The 16,770-nt window shown below is 43.1% G+C and overlaps 1 long non-coding RNA gene across 2 annotated transcripts; it reads left to right on the forward strand.

The window, feature by feature from the left end:
* The first annotated feature begins 1,740 nt into the window (after positions 1-1,740).
* LOC148899437 (uncharacterized) lies at positions 1,741-12,534 on the forward strand. Of its 2 annotated transcripts, XR_016114730.1 has the most exons (7): positions 1,741-2,192; positions 5,333-5,412; positions 5,549-5,587; positions 5,839-6,028; positions 6,141-6,354; positions 7,645-7,818; positions 10,553-12,534. It is a non-coding gene; the product is annotated as an uncharacterized LOC148899437 (long non-coding RNA). The 2 variants fall into 2 exon arrangements; XR_016114731.1 differs by lacking the exon at positions 7,645-7,818.
* Positions 12,535-16,770: the final 4,236 nt, after the last annotated feature.

Consider the following 16,770-nt stretch of genomic DNA (forward strand, 5'->3'; position numbering starts at 1 on the left):
CTGCCCACTAATTGCGGGGTGGACCTGGACCTCTGAGGTGGAGGATTCACCAAACCCCTGAGACCGACTCACCGAACCCCGAGGGCTTGATCGAACCCAGGTTAAGAATCACTGATCTAAGTCTCAGAATCATCCAGCTGTGATTGATGAAATGCAATAAAAATGAAACAACTTGGACAAAGGAGAATACACACATATATATATATATATATATATATATATATATATATAAAACAGTGACGTGCGGTGAGGTTCATGGCTGGTGAGGCACTGACGTCATCATAGTCAGATTTACAAACATATGAACTCTACAGAGTAGTTTATTCACCATTTGATTGGCAACAGTTAACGTATTTTGTTTAAAATTTCATGTCAGCATTCTTTATATATACAAACTGTAGCATAGAAAAATATAATTAAAAAAACGTTTTTATCGTGTTACCTTTACTTGTAAATGAATGAATACTTGCAAACCTTTTAGCTCCGGTGTTGGTCTTCCTTTAATTATTACCTCCTGCTTCGATTGAAAGTCCAGTTTAGAAAATTCTTTCAATTTAGATATGTAATCCTCCATTCTGAAAGTGAGGCCAAGCAACACGAAAAAATGACTGCAGGGTTGCACTTTACTCGCTAACTGTTTACTGTAGCTTTCTGTCTCTAATTCTATTATTCTGCAGACGTGGAGTCGGAAGTATCTCTGGAATCACAAGCGCCCCCTGTCATGAGGCGGGAGAACTGTTTGCCTCACCTACGCACAGCGATTTGATAAAAATAAAACAAAATAAACACTGTAGTACAGTGTTTATAATGTACAATGACTCTACATTATATACACCAGCTAAACTGTAGAAATTTAGTTCATATACTAAACATGGTTGAACGCTTTAATAGCGATATGCAGAAGGACAGCAATGCGGTCTCACTGCAGAGGAAGCCAGCACAGTAAGCATAGTGATTGCGCAATCCATGGTGAGGCTCAGCCGGCTGCTGCCTCACCGCTCGTCTCTACTTGGTATTTGAACGGTAAATGTGAAAATTCAGGCATTTTGAAAAAAATCCTAAAACGGTGAGGTTAAATGGACAAGAACTTTAAAGTACAAATCACTAAATACATATAACTGTTTAATTTATTTTTTCATTTGATATTTCCATGATGACAGGTGAGTATATATATATATATATATATATATATATATATATATATATATATATATATATATATATATATATATATATATATATATATATCTCTCTCATCTCATCTCATTTTCCGTACCGCTTATTCCTCATTAGGGTCGCGGGGGTTGCTGGAGCCTATTTCAGCTGTCTTCGGGCACAAGGCGGGGGACACCCTGAATTGGTTGCCAGCCAATCGCAGGGCACACAAGGACGTACAACAGTCACTCTCACACTCACACCTAGGGACAATTTGGAGTGGTCAATCTGCCTGCCAAGCATGTTTTTGGAGTGTGGGAGGAAACCGGAGGACCCGGAGAAAACCCACGCGGGTCCGGGGAGAACATGCAAACTCCACACAGGGAGGCCGGACCTCTGCACTGTGAAGCCGGTGTGCTAACCACTCGACTACCGGGCCGCCATATATATATATATATATATATATATATATATATATATATATATATATATATATATATATATATATACAGTAAAGTCTCGTTATATCGATATCTGATATATCGATAGTCCCGGTTATATCGATACTATTTCTATGCACGCCCGGCGAAAATTACATTAAGACAGGGTCGGATATATCGATAGTCCCGGTTGTATCGATATTTTTTCGGACTCCCTTGAATATCGATATAACGAGACTTTACTGTATATATGTGTGTGTGTGTATATGTACAATATGTATCTGTATGTGTATGTATATATACGTATACAGTATGTACATTAAAAAAACACGCCGGAAGGCAGATACAGTACTTCGATAAGATCTCCACTGAAGAACCAAAAGAGAACTTTACTCTGGAGGAAAAGAGGTCGTGGTAAGCGTCTGAAGGCGGGGCTGAAATTCTGTCAAGTTCTTTTTCAAAGACTCAGTTATTACCCTTTGGACTTTTAATCGCTGATCGGGCCACCCTTGTCATTGATACTCCACCACTATTAAAGACGCTCTGTGGGTAAACAAGTGTGATGAACACAACTCAAACTACAGTCCTCCAACTATGGTGAGTCGATGAGTATTAATTTTAATAATATGAATATTGTATATATGGAACAGAGTTTGTATATACATGGCTGTACTTTTGCTCTTTATTTTATAGTTCAGCTCTCCTTAACTAATGGTGAAAAAAAATCAAAATCATGGCATATCATTTTCAGCAGCTAATCTGATGCAGCATAGACCTTATGTATTCTGAATGTTTCCAAACACCGCCCCCCCCCCCTTAATTTATGTTCATGGCAAATGATGGAATTAATGTTGTTTTCCCCATAACACAAATTTCAATTGGCAGTGTTTCCCAGCTGCGGAAGGAACCCATTGCAAACATGTATACAAATCTCAGGAAAGGGATGTGATGTGTGTTTGTTTCCTTCCATCAATACTTCTGTCGGGCCTTTGTTAAATGTTGCTCAAAATGCTTCTCCCTCGAGAGATGGAGGGACTTTGAGAAACTGGCTGCCATATGAAGAAATTACCCGTGTCAAGTTGACTTTTTTTCTGTGTCTAACCTGTATATTGAACATGCAAAATATAATGTATTTCATGAGCTGAAGTCACAGATCCAACTTTTCATGTACATACACAAAAGACAATGTTTTTCAAAAAATGATCTTAATATGTGTTTGTATGCACTTCTTACCAATTTATACACTGGAAAATACAGAAATTATAGTCTTATTGTGGCACAGGAATTGCCAACATGAACGTGACCAGATTTTAGCCAATGGTGGAGCTGCTGAATGCACCGCGTGCTTGGATTTCATTATGCTAACAGAGTGGAGAGAAATGCCAAGAGAAAAACTTTAGCTTTTTGCTGTTAATTTTTTTGCGGCGCTGTGCTGCGAATGAAGCCCTTTGAAGTACATAATTCTTTGCCCTGATTGAGCTGTGGTCAGTTTTCACAGCTGTCTCAGTGCGGCCTGGTCCCAAATGGGCCTAAGCTGGTCCACGGACCGGTGATGATACCCCTGTATGAGAGGATATGAACGTACAGTATACTGGATATCGCTATCTTTTGTCTATAGTAAAAAATATTACAGCTAAGGCCAACGAAAGGCATTTGTATTATTTTGTTATTGACACTTGCAATCCTGAGAAGGAGAAGCGGTGTCTTGAAAATGTATTTATGAATGGGCAAGCTTTTTAAACAATTGATTACACACCACGCATGCAGGGGCGTGGGCTTTTTTTATACCCCACACTAACCCGTTTACACCCAACGTGCTCATATGAACACATAAATTCATTAAAAAAATCAAAATAAAATCAAAACAAAGTATCAAAGGTTCAAATGGAGTATAGAATTCACTATAATATAATTATATAGACATAAGCTAGCTATTTGCTATCTAGCTAGCTCGCTATCAGCTATGTATTAGCTAGGGAGCTAGCTTACTATCTATTTGAGTTACGGGGTTGAGTGAACGCTGGCACGTATGGCTGCCGCTGCTCACCCACAGAAAAACGTAACCTGTGACTGTAAAGTGACCTTGAGAGATTTGAAAGGCGCTTATAAATGAAATGTATTATTATTATTATATTATTATTATCTTATTAAAACCCAGTGACATGTGATGAGGTTCACGGCTAGTGAGGCACTGACGTCATCACAGTCAGATTTACAAACATATGAACTCTACAGAGTAGCTTATTCACCATTTGATTGGCAACAGTTAACGTGTTTTGTCTAAAATGTCATGTCAGCATTCTTTATATATATACAAAATCTAGCATAGAAAAAAAGAATAAAAAACACATCATGTTACCTTTACTGATAAATCAAGTCCATGCGCCGCTCCTTCTGAAGAAAGGCATCGATAACTTCTTTGTAGAAGCCTTCCTTGTCTTTCTTCAGTTTTAAAAGTCTCTCTGTCTCAATGGAGATCACTTGCAGTGAAGAAAGTCGTCCTTAGTCAGTCCTGTTCCGATTCAATGTTTTCAGTCTTTTGAGTGCTGAGAATGACTGCTCCACTGATGCTGTAGTAGCTGTAACAGTGAGCACGAGCTGGAGCAACTTTGTCGCCTCAGGAATAGTTACAATGAGATCCTTCTGGGCCAGCTGAGAAGCTGTCCAGGAGATTTACATCCATCCCTCATCCTTTGTGAGCAATACAGTGCGGTGTTGTTCTTTCTTTAATTATTATCTCCTGCTTCGATTGAAAGTCCAGTTTAGAAAATTCTTTCAATTTAGATATGTAATCCTCCATTCTGAAAATAAGGCCAAGCAACACGAAAAAATGACTGGATGGTTGCACTTAACTTGCTAACTGTTTACTGTAGCTTGCTGTCACTAATTCTATTATTCTGCAGCCAAGGAGTCTCAAGAAGAATCTCTAATCACCAGCACCTCCTGTCATGAGGCAGGAGAACTGTGTGCCTCACCTATGCACACAGTTTTGATTAAAAAAAATAAGATAAACACTGTAGTACAGTGTTTATAATGTACAGCGACTGTACATTATATAGACTAGCTACACTGTCGAAATTTAGTTCATATACTAAAATGGTTTGAATACTTTAACAGCAATATGCAGAGGGACAGCAATGCGGTCTCACTGCAGAGCAAGCCAGCACAGTGAGCATAGTCATTGCGCAATCCATGGTGCGGCCCAGCCGGCTGCTGCCTCACCGCTAGTCTCTACTTGGTATTTGAACGGTAAATGTGAAAATTCCAAAAATCCTAAAAATGGTGAAGTTAAATGGAAAAGAACGTTAAAGTACAAATCACTAAACAAATATAACTGTTTAATTTATTTTTTCATTTGATATTTCCATGATGACAGGTGAGGCACAGCCTCACCTGCCTCCTCTGACTGCACATCAATGTTAAAACCTTTTCCATGGATAATGCGCACTGGATTATAAAGCACTGGGACATGCTTTGAAAAACTTTATGGCTGTTGGGTGTGCCTTGTAGTGCGGAATGCATTACAAATTGGATTGATGAGTATGGACAATTGAATCAGAAAGGTTAGAATCTCTCCCTCTTCAAGGTGCTGACTAGAGGAGCATGATTATCGCATACTTTTTTTCTGAGACTGTTCACCGGTAAAACAAAGATTAGGATCACAACTTGGACCAGCAGCAGAATATCTGTTGATTGTATTTATGAAATGTAATACGTATTCCCTTTCCATATTCCAGTCACATAAATCATGGATTGAGGAAGCCTTCTCCAAGCGAGATTGCGTGAAGTTTATCCCCTCTTTCCGAGATCTACACAGGTGCGTCTGCATTTCCTTCATGATCAAGACATTTAAGTGAGCCAAGCTGCACAGCAATCACTGCAATCTCACTTGTTGGATGTCTTCTGTTATATTTTTGTTATCTTATGTTAAATGTATTTCCCATGTCTTCCAGATGCAATCCAGTATGTCAAGTTTGCCAAACCTTGATAAGGTATGATTCAAGAACAACTGCATGTCTATATAAGTACAAAGTTTTGCTGCAACTCAAAATTCAATATATCTAAATCTCAGTGACTCACCAGTTGCACATTTCATTTTCTTTTAAAGTCTTATTGTCATTTTCTTATTTTCTGTGTTTTCAATCAAATGTCAAATGACACATTCTAGATGTTACAAAGTCCTTATGTTTAACTGCCCTACCACTTGGTCTCCCTTTTGATTCAAAATATATTGTTTATGTAGGTGTTGCTGTGGTCGTCTAATGGCAGAACACTCATGGCAAAAGGAACCTCCCCCTGCAATTATCTTTCCTGATCCTGAACAGAATGTCCCAGAGGACTGGTCTTTGGAGCTGCACACCAGAGCCAGTCCTACTGATGTATAAGGGACCATAGACTTTCAGGACAGTGCAACACGCGTCCGTCGGGCCAAGGTCAGTTATTCTAAAACGAACCACCAACTAGCAAAATGAAATGGAATCAAGCATCGCAAACGACGTCTGGCGAGTCGCTCATTCTGTCATATTTCCATATGTTCCTTAATAGTTTGTGCGCGTGTCCGTGGACTCAAAGCCAGAGGCCCTGCTCCAACTGATGTTGAGAAAATGGCAGATGTCTCGACCAAAACTCCTGTTTTCTGTCCATGGAGGATCTGAGAATTTTGCCCTCACCCATAAAGTGAAACAAGCCTTCACTAAAGGCTTGATTATTGCGGCCCACAGCACAGGTGCTTGGATACTGACTGACGGTATTAATACTGGTAAGTGTTAATTCAGCAAAAAAAGATTCTATATTCTGAATTGATGATCCAGTTTTTTATGCCAACATCGTAATGGTTTAAAAAGCAGAATGACACTTTTTAGATGCACATCCTTAAACATCCAATGTTACTTATTTTCTACTCATTTGTATTTGTCTAGTTTGGTCTAAGTTGTTAATATATATATATATATATATATATATATCGATCTCTATTTCTATCTCTCGATCTCTCGATCTCTATTTCTCTCTCTCTCTCTCTCTCTCTCTCTCTCTCTCTCTCTCTCTCTCTCTCTCTCTCTCTCTCTCTCTCTCTCTCTCTCTCTCTCTCTCTCTCTCTCTCTCTCTCTCTCTATCTGTATCTCTCACTACTGACGATGGCACACTACTGACGATGTGTCCCAAATTCACAACCTCCCATCCCTGAGGCACAGCTCCCACACCACTCTCTACATCAAGGCTAATCTCATGTGAGGACCATCCATTGGCACAAATGGACAGAATAACATCACGTCCAGTGTTTCATGATTCATATATATATATATATATATATATATATATATATATATATATATATATATATATATATATATATATATATATATATATATATAAAGGATTTTTTTTCCTCCTGCCTTGGGAAAAAAAATAATTCTTGACGCTGATCACTCGACTGGGTCCTCACTCAAGGTTTTACAGGTGGGTGACGCCAGCATGCAGCTATTTTGAATGAATGTATTGCGTAGAATGTTTTGGCCAGAAATTCTTCTTCCGGTTGATCTGCAATCGGAGGGCTCTTGGGCAACAGGACTTGGTGAAGTGGATCAGTTCTTGCCCTGCCCTGTGTGTGTAGAGTTTCTGCACAGGACTCGTAAGGCCTGTATGGATCAATGGATCATGAGTCGGATACCGCGTCATACCTAGTTGGTGGATTCCAGACTGGGTTCTTGCGCGAGGGCCTGAGGAGATTTTTTTTACTTTTTCTCGAGGTTTTATACGTGCTTTTATTGTTTGAATGCAGCTGCTTGGATCATGGTCTTCCGTGATATTAATACATTCTTCCATTTGCTACGTGTCATGTGGTGATCTGAGGGGGTTTCTTTGTGTGGGGGGAAAATTCGTGGACAAAGCGGGGTCGGTGGGGGAGAGCCATTTTGAGGAGCCGTCTGTCTGTGTCTATTTGTGTTTGTGCTCGTGCGTGTGTCTGTCTGCATGTGTGTGTGTGCTCGTGTACGCGTGTGTCTGTCCGGCCTGTGTGTGCGCGTGGGGACGTGTGCATGTGTCCTGGCAGGGTCACCCAAGCCGAACAGGTCGAAGGGTAGAGGCCAGACAAAGAGTGATCCCAAACCCGCACCTGGGGGTAGGCGTAGGCGGAGTCCAACAAACCAGACTACCGGCAGCCCCCCGCAACTCCTGCCAGAAAATGGTCGTCATGAGAATCCTCATGCCACCAGAAACTCACCTGGTAAGAGTGAAGATGGTGGGAGTGTGGACCGTGCACCCAGACCCTCACCTTAATCTCTACCTTTGCGCAAGCTTTTTGCCCCAATCCCACCCCCCCTCCCCTGAAACCCAAAGTCCTGTGGCGATGTGGAATGGCGGTGGGCACAGGCCAAGGATGTGGCTGCAAGTGCCTAGTCAAACCATGCACACAGGCGGCAATGGAGTGATGGTCGTTGACACTGCGGGCTGGAGCAGCGCATATCCTCGGCAGCTTCCATTGTGTCTGAGCAGCTCCACACTGCTCACCCCTGTAATGGGGAAGGACCTAGAAAAAGTGGTCTAAAAATTGTCTGCTCTCCACACTCCGGACGGTAAACCGAAATCGTCAGAGCATCCCCCCTGCAGTCGAAACTTCAAAAAACGAATCACAAAAAAACTCATTGCTTCGTGGAATGTCCGCATGCTGTTGGACCTGGCTCAAACCGCTGAGAGGCCCCACCGGAGGACAGCACACGCAAGATACAACATCGACATTGCAGCCCTCAGCGAGACCAGACTACATGGAGAAGACTCCATGACAGAAGTTGGTGTAGGGCAGGGGTGGCCAACCAGTCAGAGACGAAGAGCCACATTTTTTTACTATGTTACTGCAAAGAGCCACATCAAGATGGCGGTGCGTGAACACGCAGCGGCTCCCCTCTCTCTCCCGTCAAATTGGCGTTTTTGTGTTTATTATGTTTGTTAAAGTCATTATAAGTGCCTTGCACGCTGGGTCCGATTGCACAGTAATTTCATCTGTGCTGTATGCCATGCATATGAGCATATTCGACAATAACGCTGACTTTGATAAACATGAGCACACATGAACACTCCATCGCCCCATCCCTTACACACACAGACCTCTGCTCAGACAGATTTATTATAAGTATCACCTTTTAAATACAAAATCAGCAAATATATTGGAAATTGACTCAGAGAGTACTAAAACCACAGGCAACAAAGAACACTGTCTTTCCACACACAAACTCAGTAAAACCAAGTACACAAACAAAAATGTAATAATTGACAATAGTTTCCATGTTGCTTAGTGGGACTTCTGGCATTCTTTGTCTTGAACAATCCTCATTAAATCTGGCTTGCATTCTGTTGTTGCCACTCGAAGTAATTCTTTTACATGAGTGTCAGTCAGAACCGAACGATTTCACATGTTTCAGGGTAGTAAACACAGACTCGCAGATGTATGTTGACCCAAACATTGACAGTATCTTAAGCGCAGCCGGTTTGACATTGGGGTATTCTTCCATTGTCACACGTTTCCAGAACTCAATGGTCCCTTCCCTTAAAGTGGGTTTCAATTGATCTTCCTCACAAAGATCGATCATCTCTGACTCAGCCACAGCTTCATCTGTGACTAGCGGGGCTTTCAAACAGTCCGTCTCCGCATTAAACGGGTCGACAAGGAACGTAATCTGCGGCCTTTTCAGTTGTAGATCACGGAATCGGGTCACCAAGTTTTCGTGCATGTTTTCAACCAGTGTTGCATATCTGGCTCTTTTCTTATCCAGGGTATCAGTGGTGAGTTGCCCGCTGGCTTTTAGCAGAGTGGAAAAATGTGTTAAATCTCCGTTTTGAATATGCACCCTGAACAGCTTCAGTTTGTTGACAAACGCAAACACACTTTGCACCAAGTCAGGCAGAATTTTTGACTTACCCTCCAGGGTAAGGTTCAGTTTGTCCAAGTGACACAGCATGTCGACCAAAAAAGCCAGATCCATAATCCACTCGTCCACTTGCTTTGTAAATTTTCGGAAAAAAAAACTGCTTTTCAGTCTGAGTTTTTAAAATGACCAACTTGTGCTTGCGAAGTTCAGTCCCTTTGGGGAATTCTTCATCGATGTTCGCGTGGAGTGAGCTGAAGTGGCGCTGAAGATTTGACGCTTTGAAATGCGCCAATGACGCCTGACATAGGGCAGAATGGCTTGCCCTTACGCTCAACAAAAAAATATAAGCTCTCCCACTCTATTAAAAACGTCCTGTGTTCGTCTTCATATTTTCGTTTTGCTGTGCATTTTTTCCCTGCCATTTTGAGAGCGAACTTGACGCAAATGAATTGTTTACGTCGTAAACAATTTGTGTCGAGTCTCTGATTGGTTGGCCACCCGTGGTTTACGACATAAATGATTGATTTTCATCACACGCACATGCGTGTTAACGTCACATGGTCAGCTTGATACCGACCGATACACGACTATCAGGTGCACTTAAAAGTCTTCACGATTCTCAGGTGCCCTTAAAAGTCTTAAATTTTCTCAAAAATGTGCAGCGCGCGCTACGGTCACGAAATTACGGTACATAGAGGATGAATGGCAGCGCCAGCGCCAAACTTTTTTTACGCTTGTCATGTGGACGCACGCCCCTTATGAGTCGGCCCCTTAAGAGCCGCATGAAATCAGCCAAAGAGCCGCATGCGGCTCGGGAGCCGCGGGTTGGCCGGGCCTGGTGTAGGGTATACCTTCTTCTGGAAAGGGGTCCCCGAAGGCAACCGCCGTATCCATGGAGTTGGCTTTGCTGTGAAGTCCCAACTGCTGTAATACATTCCGGAATCCCCGATGGGCATCAATGAAAGGCTGATGACCTGGCGCATTCCCTTGGCAACGGGACGCTTCGCTACACTCATCATTGCTTACTCACCAACTCTGGATGCCAACCACATTGTCAAGGACAAGTTCTACAGAGCTCTGGACACCATCCTGCAGAAAACTCCGGCCACGGATAAGCTCCTCATCATGGGAGATTTCAATGCTAGGGTGGGTATGGAACACCTTGTGTGGAATAAAGTTATTGGCCAGCATGGAGTAGGAAAGATGGCCAATGGCCTTCGGCTCCTCTTCCTCTGTGCAGAGCATCACCTGGTCATTACTAACACCATCTTCCAAATGAAAGACAGGTTCAAGACCACTTGGCAGCACCCCCGCTCCAAACATTGGCACCTCCTGGACTATGTGATTGTCCGTCAGAAGGACATTCAGGATGTCCTTATCACCTATGTCATGCGTGGAGCTGAGTGTTGGACTGACCACCATATGGTCAGATCCAAACTCCTTATACACATACATCCCCGTCGCCCAAGGACAGCTCCCAATGGAAAGCTCTGCTGCACAGCACTGACCGACCCCACTATCAAAGCTTCAACGTCTCCTTGCCGAAAAACTCGACAAGATTCCAGAGGACCCGGTCGACTGGCAAGTTCTGCGACAGGCTATTTACAGCACAGCCTCAGAAGTGCTTGGACAGTCAAGGAGAAGACACCAGGATCGGTTCGATTCAAACTCTGATTAAATACAGTCCATTCTAAAAGCAAAACATGAGGCCCACAAAGCTCTCCTGTCCTGTCCCACATCTCACACCCGGGAAGCAATCTTTACCGAAGCAAGGGCAGCAACCCAGCGGGCACTCCGTGTCATGGAGGACACCTAGTGGTTGCAAAAGGCACATGAGATCCAATATCTGGCAGACTGTAACAACACCCAGGGTTTCTACAATGCCATCCAAGAACTGTATGGCCCTAGAAAGCGAACACTTGCTCCATTGCAATCTGCTGATGGCTCTGTGCTCCTTAAGGACCGCCATGAGATCCTTGCTCGCTGGGCAAACCATTTTGAGACTCTTCTCAACACCACCAACCGCGTCAACTCAAAAATTCTGGACAATCTTCCAGACCTGTCGCCAATCATGAGCCTCGACACCCCACCATCTTTCTCGGAGACCAGGCAAGCCATCATGAGCCTTAAGAACAACAAAAGTGCTGGACCTGATGGCATCCCTGCGGAAGTTTACAAACACGGAGGTTATCGCTGGGGTGAACGCTGGGGTGAAGCAGGTCTGTGTCTTGGCTCCAGTGCTCTTTAATATCCTCCTCTCTGCCGTCACGTGCTTATTTCATAAAGGCATCGGACATGAAGATGGCATCTGGGTGGAGTACCACCTCAATGGAAACCTCTTCAACATCAGACGGCTCCAGGCCCACACAAAGACAAATATCTACCACATCTGCAAACTGCAGTATGCTATGCTGTACTAGCTCACAGCTCAGAATCTATGCAGCATGCTCTCAACACCATTTCTAGCTTGTACCAGTCTTTTGGTCTCCAGATCAACATAAAAAAACAGAGCTCATGTTCCAACCTGTGTCTCCAACTCCCACACCACACAGCCTTCACATCAATGGCAATTCACTAAATAGAGTGGATCATTTTACCTATCCTGGCTCCACTTTATCTTCCAATTGCTCCCTTAACATGGAAGTACACAAACGTATAAATAAAGCCTTGTCATCCTTTGGTCGTTTACGCAGCATTCTTTACGAACCGAAACCTGAGTATTGGAACCAAGATTGCCGTATATAACGCAGTATGTCTGTCCACTCTCCTCTATGGGGCAGAAACATGGACCACATACCGCCGGCACATTAATACCCTTGAGGCCTTTAGCATCCGGAGCCTGCAGAAGATCCTTGACCTGTCCTGGGAAGATCGAGTTCCTCACTCAGACATACTTCAGCGCACAAATTCCATCTGCATGGAAGCGGCACTTGCAAAGAAACACCTTCGGTGGATTGCACACACCATCCGATTACCGCCTGCCCCGCCAAGTCCTCTATGGACAGCTGAAAGATGCGAAGCGCTCTGCAGGGGGGGCAAAAGCGACGCCTCAAGGACTACACCAGGGACCTCCTCAAACGAGCTGATAGAGTGTTTATGCACATTAGTAAACATATTACGTTATTTCATGTTTATATTAGTAAACATATGTTTTTTCATGTTTAGCTTAGTATATATTATGAATTGTGCACGGTTAATTTCAGTCTAATTTAGTTAAATAAAACTATCAGTCTTATTAGTTCAATAGCCGTTGGAGGAAAAAAGCAGCGGCTCCAACTTCAATCTAAGACCCGCCCAACACTGAGTTGCTCGTAACCGATTGGACGGGAAAGGTCGACTTGTTCGCAAGTGATTGGACAACAGATCGCCACTCTGTAAGTTTAAAAACTTGTAGGAGCGGGAGCTCGTGCTCTTTTGCTCTCTTGCTTTTCTCTTTATTCTTTGTGCTCTTGTGCTCATGTCTTCGTCCCACCGAGGCGAGAAGTGCTTTCTCTGCCTCATTAGAATAAAGTAGATGTTTGTCCACCATCTATTGTACTTGCTGATATTTTTATCAAGTGAACTCCAGACAATGCGCGAACCAGGAGAGACAAACGAAGTTTTAACCGGACATTAATTGGTGCCGAAAAACCCGTGCTAAGTCAAACCAATCTTTGCTCGAGGACCACAACCTGGGTGACCAGTCAAAGCGAGACGGGAACTAAAGAAGCTCCTGGCGGTTGACCCGTTTATGATTTTTTTGACGGGAGACCCGCATTGAGATGCGCGTCAAATCTGCGCTTTGATTGGGACGACCTACGGAAGAAACGAAGTTTTTTTTCGTTCTTCACTAAAGCCTGTTCGCGGAAAATCCTCCACGCGAGAGACGGAAAGAATCACAACTTTCTGGTGGCAGTTGTGCTCCTCGCGTTCTGGCTGAAGGACTACACGGCAGCATTCAAAAGTTCACTAAGTAAGTAGCGCGCTAGCTAGCAGCCATTGTTTGAATGCATTGTGAGACCTCCTGGCCAGAGAGTCTCTTTTCCACTTGACTCACGTACGGACCGGTGTGAAGCGATTTACGACAGGTAAATAAATCCATACAATCACGTGCTCCGTGTGTGCCAGACCCGCACACATTATTGAACAGTTTAAAACCTGACAAAAAATGGTTTACAGTGATTGATTTGAGCAATGCCTTTTTCTCCATTCCGTTACACAAAAATTCACGTCATTGTTTCGGATTTACATTTAATGGGAAAAAATATACATATACAAGATTACCACAAGGGTTTACAGATAGTCCTACAATTTTTTCACAGGAAATGTCTTCGTGTATTGCTGATTTTAAACATCCTGAATCTTCTCAGATTCTTTTGTATGTTGACGACATCTTAATTGCTTCACCGACTGAAGATGAGAACAAGACTGTATCAATAGCTTTGTTCCAATATTTAGCGAATACAGGTAACAAAGCTTCTTTGGATAAATTGCAGTTCTGTCAACAAGAAGTAGTTTTCTTAGGACATCTTTTGTCAAGAAAGGGAAGAGAGTTGACAACTAAGAGAAAACAGACAATTTTGCAGGTTCCTCGACCTAAGACGAAAAAACAGATGATGACGTTTTTGGGACTGTGCAATTATTGCAGAACTTGGATTCCGCATTATGCACAAGTTACCCAACCATTATTGACACTTATATACCAAGACGAAATGGCACTGAAAGACTCTATTCAGTGGACCGAAGAGGGCAGTAAAGCATTTACAGAATTAAAAAATTTGATAGCAAACACTAGCGTCTTAGCTTTACCTGACTATGACAAACCTTTTGTTCAAACAGTTGACTGCAAAGACAAATACATGACTTCAGTCCTGTTACAAAAGCATGGACAAAAGCTGAGACCAGTTGCATTCTATTCTAAAAGACTGGATCCAGTAGCTGCAGCTCTTCCAGCATGTGTTAGAGCAGTGTGTGCCGCAGCGTTGGCAGTTCAGTCGTCAGCTGAACTAGTACTTTTTCATCCCACAACGCTGATGGTACCACACTCAGTTGACTTATTGATTACAGGCACAAAAATGACCTTCTTGTCACCAGCACGACATTTGTCTATCATGACAACCCTGCTGGAACAACCACATATAACTGTTGAGAGGTGCAATAGCATTAACCCAGCGACACTTATACCTCTACCTGTGGACGGAGAACCACATTCATGCGTTGACAGAATAAATGAGAACTGCAAACCACGACCAGACTTAAAAGACATACCTTTACCTGACAGCATCTACCTGTACGTTGATGGCTCTGCGTCTAGGTCAGACGCAGGGGCTAACAGGGTAGGCTATGCTGTTGTGACCGATGTTGAAATTGTTGCTGATGGCTCATTACCAAACACGTATTCAGCACAAGCAGCAGAAATTGTTGCATTGACTGAAGCGTGTAAATGGGCGGAAGGGAGAACGGTGACGATTTTTACGGACAGTCAATATGCGTTTTCCACACTTCACTGCTTTGCAGCTCAGTGGAACCGCAGAGGAATGACTACATCGAACGGAAAATCTGTCGAACATGCAGATTTATTGAGAGGCTTATTGAAAGCTATCCTCCTTCCAAAAAGTGTAGCTGTATGCAAATGTGCAGCGCACACGAGAGCTAAAGACAGAATTAGCTCAGGCAATGCCAGAGCGGACACAGCAGCTAAGAACGCCGCTCAGACTACTTTCAATTTGGTCAATCAAGAAATGCGTGAATTAGTGCCTACACAAGTTTTAAAGGACATGCAAGCGTTAGCTACAAAGTCCGAAAAAGATTTGTGGCTTGCCGATGGTGCTAAGCTCGTTGATGAGTTGTATAAAATAGACAACAAACCATGTTTACCAAGAAACATGTTCCCTATGGTGGCTCGATTGAGCCATGGTAGTTCACATATATCAACAGGGGGCATGGTGTTTATAGCAGGGAAAGTATTCCATTTAAGCAGAGGTTTCAATTCGTATGCAAAAAACTTTTGTCGGAGTTGTTTGATTTGCTGTAAACACAATCCACAAGGTAACATGCGACCAAAAAGAGGAACATTTCCACAAGGGTCACACCCCTTTGAAGTGGTCCACATGGATTTCATTGAATTAAGCACAAGTAATTCTTATAAATACTGTTTGGTGTTAATTGATTCATTCACCAAATGGGTGGAAATTGTGCCTTCAAAGAAATCCGATGCATTATCCGTTGCAAAAGCATTATGCAAACATATTATTCCAGAACATGGCATACCAAGAATAATTTGGAGTGATAATGGACCACATTTTGTTAATGACGTAATCACCAAAATTTCTGAACATTTAGGTATTAAATTAAAAAACCACTGTGCATATCATCCACAGAGTGCAGGATTGGTTGAAAGAACGAATGGCACAATAAAAAATCGACTCAGAAAAACCATGGAGGCAACAGGCAAACCTTGGCCTGAATGTCTGTTTTTGGTTAAATTATATATGAGAATAACACCCACTAATAATGGCTTAACGCCTTTTGAGATCTTGCATGGCAGACCTTTCATCCTCCCATTATGGGAAGGTGTGCCCTGGCAAGAAAATGAATTAGATCCAGGTGCTTTGTTGGCAAAATGGTTGTGTGAAATGTTTACAACAAAAGAGGTTCAGTCAGCCTGTGTACTGCCGCAGTCTGCCCTGTTGTATCCACAGGACGAGAAGCTGCTTCGCCCCGGAGACCGCGTGCTGATCAGAGCGATTAAACGTAAATCCTGGTCGGCGCCAAAGTGGGAGGGGCCATTCACCGTGCTGATAACCACGCCAACTGCCATCAAAATCGCCGAGAGGTCCACCTGGGTGCATCAAAGCCACTGCAAAATCGTTCACCAACCAGATCCGGAGCAGGTGGAAGAGAGACGGAGCCAAACCACTCAATAGCCATGGGTTTGGTCCACATCATCTTGCTGTATGAATTAGTGGAGGCAATCCAGATGACGCACGTAAAGCCTCCCATTCCATCAGCCTGCCAAACTCCACCATTGCAACCAACGATGACAGAAAAGTGCCCTAGCATGGCACATCCTGTAGCCTGCTTGCCACTACAAGATGCAGGAATCATCTCATTTCCTCTTAACATCCTCAGGAACGAAGCACGACAAACGGGAAGTGATTACCCTCATGGTCCTTGGTACGCTCGTATCAAGTCAGGGAAGACTTGGACCACTGGTTGGGACTCAGTTGTGGTCCATTCTGAGCCCAAAACAAAATGGGTTCAAAATAGCTGTGCCCAAGAAGCAAAACGAATTGTCAGAAAGATAACTCAAGGGAACTGGTTAGGAACTGGAA

This window comes from Hippocampus bargibanti, linkage group LG04, assembly GCF_051943395.1.
Source record: "Hippocampus bargibanti isolate YZ-2025 linkage group LG04, ASM5194339v1, whole genome shotgun sequence".
Lineage (NCBI taxonomy): Eukaryota > Metazoa > Chordata > Actinopteri > Syngnathiformes > Syngnathidae > Hippocampus > Hippocampus bargibanti.